This window comes from Geotrypetes seraphini, chromosome 10 (assembly GCF_902459505.1).
Source record: "Geotrypetes seraphini chromosome 10, aGeoSer1.1, whole genome shotgun sequence".
In the NCBI taxonomy this organism is placed as follows: domain Eukaryota; kingdom Metazoa; phylum Chordata; class Amphibia; order Gymnophiona; family Dermophiidae; genus Geotrypetes; species Geotrypetes seraphini.
In genome coordinates, this window is record NC_047093.1 from 106,252,202 (window position 1) to 106,264,285 (window position 12,084).

The following is a 12,084-nucleotide window of genomic DNA, read 5'->3' on the forward strand; positions in this document are numbered from 1 at the left end:
TGCTTGTTAAAGTCGTTACTCATGCTTATTATTCAATCTATTTGGTCGCCTAAGTTGCCAACTTTATAGGCGTCCTTTATAGAATTTGCCCCAAACTGCAGAAACTTCATACTTCACAAGCCTAATTTAGCATTAAAGGCACTCCTGGAAGCTTACTTGTGTAGAGGGGCAGAGAGCCAGTTCTGCAGGCTGTTCCCACTATTTGCTTCTCTAGCTAAGGAGTGGGGAAGAGCGAAAAAAAAAGCTCTGACATGCCACCTGTTGCCTAGGTTCTGCCATACCTGAGTGTAGGTATGTACCCTTCATAAACTTCCCCATTTCTCTACCCTCTGGTAGAGATTGTCACTAAAAAAAATAGTATATTTTTGGCATAGAGCAACAATTAAGGATGGTAATCCCATCAAAATAGAAGCACTGACCAGGTCTTATTCTGTGCACATTGCACTGCCCAAAGCTTAGTCTGGGGAACCTCTCCAGCCTAAATCCCCACAGATTGTACTCACCTGGTGCTTGCTTATTTGTCTGCTGCCAAGTGAGACCAAACACACTGGCTGATGGGTGGGCTGAACTGCTATGACTTACCTGTAGCATGTCATCCCCTTTATTTCCAGACAAACTGGGAAGTAAGTGGAGGAAAAGCCGATTGCATTCATCTCACTTACTTGCCTGCTCCCAGGTCAGGCCAAATAGGCTGATTGATACACTGATCTGTCATGACTTACCTGGCACCTCACCTCCCATTTTTCACTCAACATACTATAAACAAGTGGAGGGAGGAAGGGGATATGAACCACTTCAGACCCTCACAACAACACATCAGACCAGGATGTTGACTGGGAAAAATCTTGCATGGAAGGGTTTTGTTGTTTTCATTTTTATCTTTTTTTCTTCCTCTTTCAAAAAATCTAATTGGCCAACGCTCAGGAAATGGACCTCTGGTCCTTTCCCAAGAGCTAGGGAGGAGAACAGAAGGCACTGTAGCCGTAACTCCCACAAGGATGATTGGAAGGAGGAAGGGCCAGGCATCATCAGGTTTACCACCCACTGGGCTCTCTGAAATAGTCTCTGCCAATCTTATTTCTCTAGTCGGTTCCCAAGAGGAGAGAAAAAATTAGTCTGAATGGACTGTTGCTTACAGCATCCCCTGAATTTGGTTTTATGCTCTACAAGAAATCTGGGCCTACAGCCTTCATGGGAGTGGCCTATTTACAGCTGCTTTAGCACACCACATCTGCATCATCTGCTTAAGCTAGAGAAATACTGAGGAACTGAAGGCAGCATCAGTCTTCAAAATTATTGAAAACTTTTGCACAGGCCTTTTTCTGATAGTAGTAGATCATACTGAGTTATGGAGATGTATTTTTTCTTTTAAATGAATTTGAATCATGCCTCTATTTGTTTAATCCTGTTGTCTAGATATTTGTAGATATGTTATGGGGTTCATAATAATAAAAAAAAAGTCTAAAAAGTGGCCTAAATGGCTACTTGGACGATCAAAAAGCCTGATCGTTCAAGTACCTATAATCAAAGCTGGTTTTAGACGTAACTAAAACCAGATTAGGCCTTTCCCCTGCCTCTAAACGCACAGAGAGAAAAGAGGCGTTTTTAGAGGAGGGGAAAGAGCAGCCGGTGGGCGGGAGGTGGGCCGACCTAGACCTAGGCGTGCAGCAGATATAATCAAAACGTTAGACAAGTTGCCTAGTCGGCACTTATATGTTTTGACTTAGACGAAGTCAAAACAGGTCTAAGTGCCGAAAAAGGGGCCGCTGAGCTGATCGTGGCTGCTGCGATCAGCTCAGCGGCCCCAGCAACCTGCCTACCCCCTACAGCAATGATCGTGGCAGGAGAGATGCCTCATCTCCCCTACCGCGATGCCATCACTCCTCTACCTGAACTGCCGTGACCCGCGGCAGGAGAGATGCCCTATCTCTCCTGCCGCGGGTTGTGGCAGTTCGGGTAGAGGAGTGATGGCATCGGGGTAGGGGAGATGAGGCATCTCTCCTGCCGCGATACATCACCCCCCCCCCCCCGACAACATCGGGGCAAGAGAGAGCCCAAGCCCTCTTGCCCCACGGCACCCTCGAACCCCCAATGAAGATAGGGGCAAGAGAGAGCCCAAGCCCTCCTGCCCTGCGGCCCCCCCCCCCCCCGATTATGTTCGGGGAAGGAGGGAGCCCAAACGCTCCTGCCCCGCGATCTCTAATCTCCCCCCCCCCAAGTCCGGTGGGGCCAGGAGGAAGCCTAAGCCCTCCTGGCCTCTTGCCCTCCACCCCCTACAAGATCGGGTGGGAGGCAGCCCAACCCCTCCTGCCCAGGCAGACCCCCTACCCCCCACTACAATACGGGCAGGAGGGATCCCAGGCCCTCCTGCCCTCGACACAACCCCCCCGAACCCCCGATCGGCCCCCCGCTGACCCGCTGACCCCCCCACCCCTAATCCCACCCCCCATACCTGTTAAATGTTGGTCAGACGGACGGGTGCTAAGCCCGCCCATCCGGCAGGCCTACCGGCTCCGGAATGGGGCCGGATTGGCCCAGGCAGCTGAAACCCCGCCCACAGGTGGGGCCTAAGGCGCCTGGGCCAACCAGAATAGGCCCAGGAGCCTTAGGCCCCTCCTGTGGGTGGGGCCTTAGGCACATGGGCCCAACCCATGGTCTGGGCGTTTAAACAGCTGAACGTAGAGGCAGGCCATTATAAAAAAAAAAAAGCCTCCTTTTGGACGTTTTTTTTTATTATGGACATTTTCCCTGCTTCTACTTTCAATGTTTAAGGCCTTAGGCCAAAAGGGGACTTAGATGTTTTTTTTTATTATGCCCCTCCACGTTTTTTATGCTGTGTATGTTAATTGTGAGCCGTTTTGGTTAAAAGCGGATTATAAATATTTTAAATAAATATGACAGCATCAGTCCCCTAAAAGTGAAGTCAGCTCTGAGCTATTTTTTATCTGACTCCATCTGCTGGCATGGGGACATAGCCCACTAGTCTAGCATGGATGATAAGGAAAAGGAGATTGTCCTGTAGCTATGTGTCAACTGCACTGAGGTAAGTTTAGAGGGAGAAGTATCCATAGAAGCATCAACAGTGAACAAAATTTGTATATCATCAGCATAGAGGCAGGGGCTAAAGATGACAGATTGTATAAGCAGAAGCAGAGGAGCTAGGAACCTAATAAATAGGATAGGACCCAATACAGACCCCTGTGGGACATAAGAGGAGGAAAAATGAGAGCTGGTGCAAACCTGGAATGGTTTGATAAATATGAAGCAAACCAATTACAGTGGTGCCTCGCATAACGGACGCCTCGCACAGCGAACGCTGCGCACAACGAACTTTATGTCTTGATTCGTACAACGAACTTCGTTTCACACAACGAAGTCGCCCGAGCTGCATCCTTCCGCGCAGGCACTGCGCTTAACTGCCCTCTCTCCGCCTGGCTCCCTCTTGCCCCCCCCCGACTCCCCGACACGATCGGGGCAAGAGGGAGCCCAAGCCCTCTTGCCCCCCCGACTCCCCGACACGATCGGGGCAAGAGGGAGCCCAAGCCCTCTTGCCCCCCCCCGACACGATCGGGGCAAGAGGGAGCTCAAGCCCTCTTGCCCCCCCGACTCCCCGACACGATCGGAGCAAGAGGGAGCCCAAGCCCTCTTGCCCCCCCGACTCCCCGACACGATCGGGGCAAGAGGGAGCTCAAGCCCTCTTGCCCCCCCGACTCCCCGACACGATCGGGGCAAGAGGGAGCCCCAGCCCTCTTGCCCCCCCGACTCCCCGACACGATCGGGGCAAGAGGGAGCTCAAGCCCTCTTGCCCCCCCCGACTCCCCGACACGATCGGGGCAAGAGGGAGCCCAAGCCCTCTTGCCCCCCCAACTCCCCGACACGATCGGGCCAGGAGGGAGCCCAAGTCCTCCTGGCTACGGCGACCCCCTAACCCCACCCTGCACTACATTACGGGCAGGAGGGATCCCAGGCCCTCCTGCCCTCGACGCAAACCCCCCCTCCCCCCAACGACCGCCCCCCCAAGAACCTCTGACCGCCCCCCAGCCGACCCGCGACCCCCCTGGCCGACCCCCACGACACCCCCAACCCCCTTCCCCGTACCTTTCTGTAGTTGGCCGGACAGACGGGAGCCAAACCCGCCTGTCCGGCAGGCAGCCAACGACGGAATGAGGCCGGATTGGCCCATCCGTCCCAAAGCTCCGCCTACTGGTGGGGCCTAAGGCGCCTGGGCCAATCAGAATAGGCCCGGGAGCCTTAGGTCCCTCCTGGGGGCGGGGCCTGAGGCACATGGGCCCAACCCGACCATGTGCCTCAGGCCCTGCCCCCAGGAGGGACCTAAGGCTCCCGGGCCTATTCTGATTGGCCCAGGCGCCTTAGGCCCCACCAGTAGGCGGAGCTTTGGGACGGATGGGCCAATCCGGCCTCATTCCGTCGTTGGCTGCCTGCCGGACAGGCGGGTTTGGCTCCCGTCTGTCCGGCCAACTACAGAAAGGTACGGGGAAGGGGGTTGGGGTGTCGTGGGGGTCGGCCAGGGGGGTCGCGGGTCGGCTGGGGGGGCGGTCGGAGGTTCTTGGGGGGGGCGGTCGTTGGGGGGAGGGGGGGTTTGCGTCGAGGGCAGGAGGGCCTGGGATCCCTCCTGCCCGTAATGTAGTGCAGGGTGGGGTTAGGGGGTCGCCGTGGCCAGGAGGACTTGGGCTCCCTCCTGGCCCGATATTGTCGGGGAGTTGGGGAATCGGCGGGGCAAGAGGGCTTGGGCTCCCTCTTGCCCCGATCGTGTCGGGGAGTCGGGGGGGCAAGAGGGCTTGGGCTCCCTCTTGCCCCGATCGTGTCGGGGAGTCGGGGGGCAAGAGGGCTTGGGCTCCCTCTTGCCCCGATCGTGTCGGGGAGTCGGGGGGGGGGCAAGAGGGCTTGGGCTCCCTCTTGCCCCGATCGTGTCGGGGAGTCGGGGGGGCAAGAGGGCTTGGGCTCCCTCTTGCCCCGATCGTGTCGGGGAGTCGGGGGGCAAGAGGGCTTGGGCTCCCTCTTGCCCCGATCGTGTCGGGGAGTCGGGGGGGGGCAAGAGGGCTTGGGCTCCCTCTTGCCCCGATCGTGTCGGGGAGTCGGGGGGCAAGAGGGCTTGGGCTCCCTCTTGCCCCGATCGTGTCGGGGAGTCGGGGGGGCAAGAGGGCTTGAGCTCCCTCTTGCCCCGATCGTGTCGCGGGTGCCAGGGACCACACGGAGTCACCCACCGTACCACCCGATTCGGGTAAGCGCAGGTATCGGTGGGTGGCTTATTTGCGGGGGGGTGCCTTATTTTACATTTTTTTCTAAAAAGGGGGGGCTGTCTTATTTGATGGCCCTGCCTTATCATCGGGGAAACACGGTAGAAAAAAAAAAAAAATGAACAGTTAAGTCCCAGTTTTTGCCGCTGAGACTCTGCCCTCTCTCACTGTAAAATTAGACTCTACTTAGTCTGTCTTTAAATTTAAAAAATGTGTGTTGTTTTAAAAAACAATTATGTTTTTAGATGTATCTAAATAAAAATAATAACCAAAAATTTATCTTTTTTTATGTCATCTTAGCATATTTTATGCTGCAGAACGAATTATTTTTTTTTACATGTATTCCTATGGGAAAACGCGTTTCACATAACGAACGTTTCACATAACAAACTTGCTCCTGGAACCAATTAAGTTCGTTGTGTGAGGCACCACTGTACTATAAGTACTGTGCTTCCAGTACCAATGTCTTTGAAAGAGAAGGGGTTGATAATCCAAAATCAAAAGCAGCTAAGAGGTTGAATGAAACTTTGAAACTGAGCAACAGAGATCCAGGGCAGTTTGTATCTCATTAAGAATAGCAACAAGCAGAGTTTCAGTGATGTAACCCTGTCAGAAATTCACTTAGCTAAGATAAAGGGCCAAGGATATATCCAAATAAGAAGAGAGTTGATTCGATTAGTTTTTCCAGAAGCTTCAAAAGTAATGTTATAGACTGGCATGTTTTCAAAAAGAAGAGAGACAACCTTGTGAGAGGCTACAGTGAGGTAGGAGAGGTAGAGTTGGATAAGGCACAAAACCAATTTATGAAAGCACCATTTGGCATCTATTCTGCTCTTCAGCTCTAATGTCCTTCAAGATCATTGTGCTCTGCAGGAACTAGCTTACTTATTTATTATTTACCACTTATAGCCTAAATGGTATACAGTACATTCAGATACTCCCCTATCTGTCCTTGTGGGCTCACAGTCTCTTTAATGTATGTACCTGGGGTAATGAGGTACTAAGTGACTTGCCCAGGGCCACAAGGAGTAGGAGTTCCTACTTTTAGACTTTGCCCTTTGGCAGAGATCCATGAGCATGCTTTTTATTATTTTTAAAAATTCATTGCTTGTTCAATTGCAGATATTTACAGTCTTTGCTATTTGTCTCAACAAATATTAGTTTCAGTAGTTGGAGAACAAGGCCAGTGCTAGCAGACTTCTATGGTCAGTGCTCTGAAAATGGCAAGGACAAATCAAAATCAAATATGCATATGTAGTATTGCATCATACCTTATTCTATGAGTTTCTTTTGTTTGGGCTGTCATTTTCTATGCTACTATGTTCTGAGACATCAATTTGAGGCAATTTGTTCTCACTTTTTTGTTTATTTGTTTTCAGTCCTAGCACTTTAAGTAATCTGGGTTAATAGAGTGATCTTGTGAGATTGCTCTTTTATGTTTGATTGAATTGAATCATTAGTCTGTCATGATTTGTGATGTTTACTTTTTTGTTCATTTTATATAATTATCTATTTTATGATAAGTACATGGAGGGGCAAAATAAAAAAAAAATACGTCTAAGTCAGTTTTGGGCCTAGAACGCTAGTTGCTCAAAGTCAGAAACGTCCAAAGTCCATTCTCGAAAAGTACATCCAAATATCTTTTTTTTTTTGAGAATTGTTTGCTTATATGGCCAGGTGTTTTCCGCTAAGTCGTCTATCTTTATACTCCATTCTCGTCCAAACATTCGTCCAAGTTGCCTAGAACAAGACCTTTTAGTCGAAGGAGGGGCTAGTCCTTCGACTAAAAGAACGATTCTCTAACCGGCATCTGTTATTAAACAATGCCAGTTAGAGAATCGTGCAGGGCTTTCTACCTTTGGGAAGCACGTCAGGGTGAATTATAAGCGAACAGAGCCGCCCCATTGAGGATCTTGAGGTAGGGGCTTTGTTTACATCATACAGGAAGAGATTCGTCCATTCCAAAAGGAAAGCATCTGCCTCGAGGCAATGAGGAGAGTATATCCTGGAGCAGAACTGAGGCAGTTTGTGGTTGTGGGGAGATGCAAAGTGATCTATCTGAGGAGTTCTCCACTGAGAAAAAATGTGATGAAGAGGCGTGGAATTGAGTGTCCATTTGTGGGGTTGCAAAAGATGACTCAGCTTGTCTGTCAGACAGTTTTTTTTTCTCCTGGAATATAGACAGCTTTCAGGAAGGTGTTGTGATGGATCGCCCAGTCCCACCCTTTGAGCTTCCTGACAAAGAGGGAGAGATCCTGTTCCTCCCTGCTTGTTGACGTAGTACATGGCAACTTGATTGTCTGTCCGAATAAGGACTACCTGGTCGTGAAGAAGATGCTGAAAAGCTTTGAGAGCATTGAAGATTGCTCTGAGTTCCAACAGATTGATATGACACTGACGATCCGTGCTGGACCAGTGGCCTTGAGTACTGAGACCGTCCAGATGAGACCCCCAAGCGTAGGTCGATGAATCTGTCGTGAGGACCTTCTGATGAGGGGGTATCTGAAACAGTAAACCTCTGGAGAGATTGGAAGAGAGCATCCACCAGTGGAGAGACTGTCTCAACAAAGGAGTGACTGTAATGTGTCGAGAAAGTGGATCGCAAGCTTGCGTCCACTGAGTTGCCAGGGTCCACTGAGGAATTCTGAGGTGAAATCTGGCAAAAGGAGTCAAGTGTACTGTGGAGGCCTTGTGACCTAGGAATACCATCATGTGTCTCGCTGAGAGTGAAGAGAGGGAAGACACTGCATGACAGAGATGAAGAAGAGTCTCCAGATGTTGTTGCAGAAGGAATGCTCCGAGTTGGATAATGTCCAGAACAGCTCCGATGAACTGTAGGTTCTGAGAGGACTGAAGGTGGGATTTGGGGAAGTTGATTTCGAATCCCAAGCTTTGTAGGAACCACATAGTCCTTTGGGTCGCTACAATAACCCCCTGAGATGTTGAATCCTTGATAAGCCAGTTGTCCAGGTAGGGGAATACCTGAAGACTATGGTTCCACAGAGCTGCTGCCACACCACTAGGCACTTGGTGAACACTCTGGGAGATGATGCAAGGCCGAAGGGTAGCACTCTGTACTGAAAATGCAGATTCCCCACCTGAAATCTGGGGTACTGACGGGAGGCCGAATGAATGGGGATGTGAATGTAAGCCTCCTTGAGATCTAGAGAACATAACCAATCGTTCTGATCTAGAAGGGGATAAATAGATGCAAGGGACAACATACAAAATTTTTTTTTGACCAAAAATTTGTTGAGAGCCCTGAGATCCAGTATGGGCCACAGATCGCCCGTCTTCTTCGGAATTAGGAAGTAATGGGAGTAAAACCCCTGCTCTGCTGTTCCAAGGGAACTTCCTCGATGGCACGGAGATGAAGCAGAGCTTGAGCTTCCTGAAGAAGGGTGGTCTGGGATGGATTGGAAGGATACTCTCTTGGAGGAAGCTCTGGTGGAATCTGAGTGAAATGAAGAGAGTATCCTTCCCTGATTATTGTCAGCACCCAGAGGTCGGATGTAATGGTCTCCAATTGATGGTAAAAATGATGGAGATGACCTCCGATGGGAAGAAGAGAGGACAGAGGCAGAATGATGGAGGTTAAGCTCTGTTTGAGACAGTCAAAAAGGCTGAGAAGCCTTTGGTGCAGCAGAAGGCTGAGGTTTCTGTTGCTTCTGCAGTTGTTGCGGTTTCTTGGGAGGTGCCCGAGTGTAAGGAGCTGCCCTCTGAGGATAACGCCTCTAATAGGATGGAAGAGGTCGAGAAGGCTTGGAAGGAGCTGGCTTAGGCTTTGGTCTGACAAAGGAAGAAAAAGATTTCTCTTGCTTAGACAACTTCTTGGTGGCGGCCTCTATCGATTCATCAAAGAGGCCATTGCCTTCACAAGGAATATTGGCCAGACAATTCTGAATGTTGGGCTCCATATCAATGGTGCGAAGCCAGACAAGGCGGTGCATCACTACTGAGAAAGCAGTGACCCTCGAGGAAAGTTCAAAGGCATCATAAGATGACTGAAGAAGGTGTAACCTGAGTTGTGCTAAAGTAGCAATGACTTGCTGGAACTCTAAAAGCCTGTGTTGACCAAGGTCTTTAGAAAAACCAGGGAGTATATCAATAAAATACTTGAAATAAGTAGTAAAGATAAAATTATAATTTAAAACCCTGGGGGCCATCATTGAATTTTGATAAAGACGACGGACAAACTTGTCCATGGTCCTGCCCTCTCTGCCAGGTGGTACGGTAGCATATATCCTGGAAGGATGACTCATCTTTAAGGAAGATTCCACAAGAAGGGACTAATGAGATAGTTGGGAGTTCTCAAAGCCCTTGCAATTTACAGTTCTATACTTTGATTCCAACTTGCCTGGAACAGCAGGAATGGCATAAGGAGTCTCCAGGTTTTGTTTGAAAGTCTGAGAAAGAAGCCTATTAGGAAGTTTGAGAGACTTCGCAGGAGGCCGAGGCAAACCCATTTTCTCTAAATACTCCTTAAAGTACTTAGAACCAGAATCCAATTTAAGATCCAGGTCCTCAGCTATTTGACGGAGAAAGGAGGAAAAGGACAATTGATCCGCAAGAGGATGGCCTCGAGAGGGACTCGATGACCTCAAGGCGCCTCGAGCGGAGAACAAAGGTGAGGCCTCTCTGGAGTATTGATATCCTAGCGAATAAACAGACTGGGGTGAGGCAATGGAAGAAGCAGATCCTTCAGGTTTTGCTATTGGTTTCCTGGATCGAGGAGTTGGAGGCCTTGAAGAGCTGGAAGGCCTGGACGAGGAAGGCTTCTCTCTGGAGGAGAACCTGAGCCTCGATGAGTGCCTCAACCGGCGATGAGAGTGCTGCCTGGAAGCAGGTCTCGTGTGAGGTCGAGGAGACTTTGCCCTATGCCTCGAAACTGGCAATGCCTTATGTGAGGATATAAGGCTGGAAGCTGTAGATCGAAGTCCCATAGACTCTGTGGTCTGGATCGAGGTAACTCGAAGCACTTCCAAAGACTCGGCTCCTTGTATGGAGTGTGAGGATTCCAGACGAGACACTTGCAAAGACTGGACTCCTTGCATAGAGTGTGCAGATTCAGCTCGAGGCACAGGCAAGGACTCAACCTCTTGTGAGCCTGCTGAGTGCCCAGGCTGGACTGCAGGAAGCAGAGTCGAGGCAGGACTAGATTTGGTCAGTAACAACAAATTCCCGCTCTAAAATGGTCTGGATGGTAGCCTGCAATTGTGGATCTGAGCCTGAAACTGGACCACTTGCTGAGGCTAACGACTCCGAGGACAAAGAGGAACAATGCTTAGACTTGGAGGAATGATGTTTAGGTAGCTTGAGGACCACCGCTGGAACTGTCTGCTGAGGTATCTGACCTGAGGGAAGCTCAGGAGAAGACTTGGCAGATTTACTCAAGATCGAGGATGTTCCAAACGAGGAAGGTCTGATGAGAGTCGAGGTCGAAGTCATAGAGGCAGAAGGACACCCCATAGCAGGCCTGACCGAATCGGAGGTCGAGGGTATAGCATGGGTTTCCATACCTAAAATCTTCTCCATTTGAACTCAATGACGTTTGAGGGCTCAAGGTTGAAGGGTCGTACAGCCAACGCACGACTCTGGGTAATGGTCAGGCCCTAGACACTGAAGGCACCAGTGGTTTGGGTCAGTGAGGGAGATCGCATCCTGGCACTGGCTACACTTCTTGAAGCCCATGATCGATTGGGACATAGAAGGAAAAATAACCGCCGCAAAGTCGAAGCCCACAAGCTGAGGGCGTGCGACAGGCCCCACCGTCACTTGACGAAAAACATTCAACTTTTTTTTTTTTTTTTTACAATGACCAAAAGAAAAGCACAGCGACACGGTAATAAGAAAATAAAACAAGAGCCACGGTGAGAGAAGGCACGAAGCAAACTAAGTTCAGTGCAGAGCGTCAAAGACGGACTTCTTGGCTCACGGAAAACTGAGAACTGAGGAGATGCGCCCTGTGCTGGGCGGAAAGGCACTCGCGCATGCGCAGTGTGGCAGACTCAAAACTTCTGAGTTTCTTCAAGCAAATCTGCTTCCGAGGCTGTCCGCATTCGGGCTCCGTGGATGACATCACCCACATCCACATGTGAGAATAGGCTGCCTACTTGTCCTGGGATAACTGGTGTTAGACTGCGAACGTGAGCTAGGATTTAACAAAGAGAGGAAAAGTCTTTTTTGCTTGTTTATTTTGTTTACACCACAGCGCCAGTGTGGGTAGGAGAGGGCAAAGGGGGTAAAGAGGCTATAAAATAAACCCACCAAGATGTTTGAAAAAAACACTCAATTGGGAAGGAAAATGGAATTGAATCGAAAAATCGATTCAATAGGATGAATCAAAATTTTTTTCCTGAAGCGGGCAGACCCTCCTGCATGACACCCCTCCCATCCCCTTGCCGGACTGCCCAGCCCTTTTCTTCCCCCCCGAATCTTAGGTTGGCCCATGTACCTAAGGTCCCTCCTATGGGCTCAGTGGCCCGATCCGGAACTTATGTCTGTTTTCACTTTGTCTAAGTTAAAATATATAAGTTTCATCTGGCAACCTGTCAAACTTTTTTGGTTATGGCTGCCAGATGACTAAGTCTAGGTCGGCCCACCTACCGCCCTATCCACTCCTCCAAAAATGCCCCTTTTCGCTCTGGTTGCACTGAGGTAGTGAAAAGGCCTAAGCTGGTTTTAGATACGTCTAAAACCAGTTTTGATTATTGGACGACCTGTCTTTTTGACTGTCCAAGTACTGACTTGGACGGTTTTTGGACCTTTTTTTAAATTATTATTATGAAGCCCCTTATTTTATATTTGTTTTATGTGTTTTACCTGT

The 12,084-nt window shown here is 49.7% G+C and overlaps 1 protein-coding gene across 1 annotated transcript in view; it reads right to left on the reverse strand.

Annotated features, from left to right (window-relative positions):
• LOC117367913 (discoidin domain-containing receptor 2-like) overlaps positions 1–12,084 on the reverse strand; it is a 235,372-nt gene that overhangs the window by 93,380 nt on the left and 129,908 nt on the right. The window lies entirely within an intron of this gene.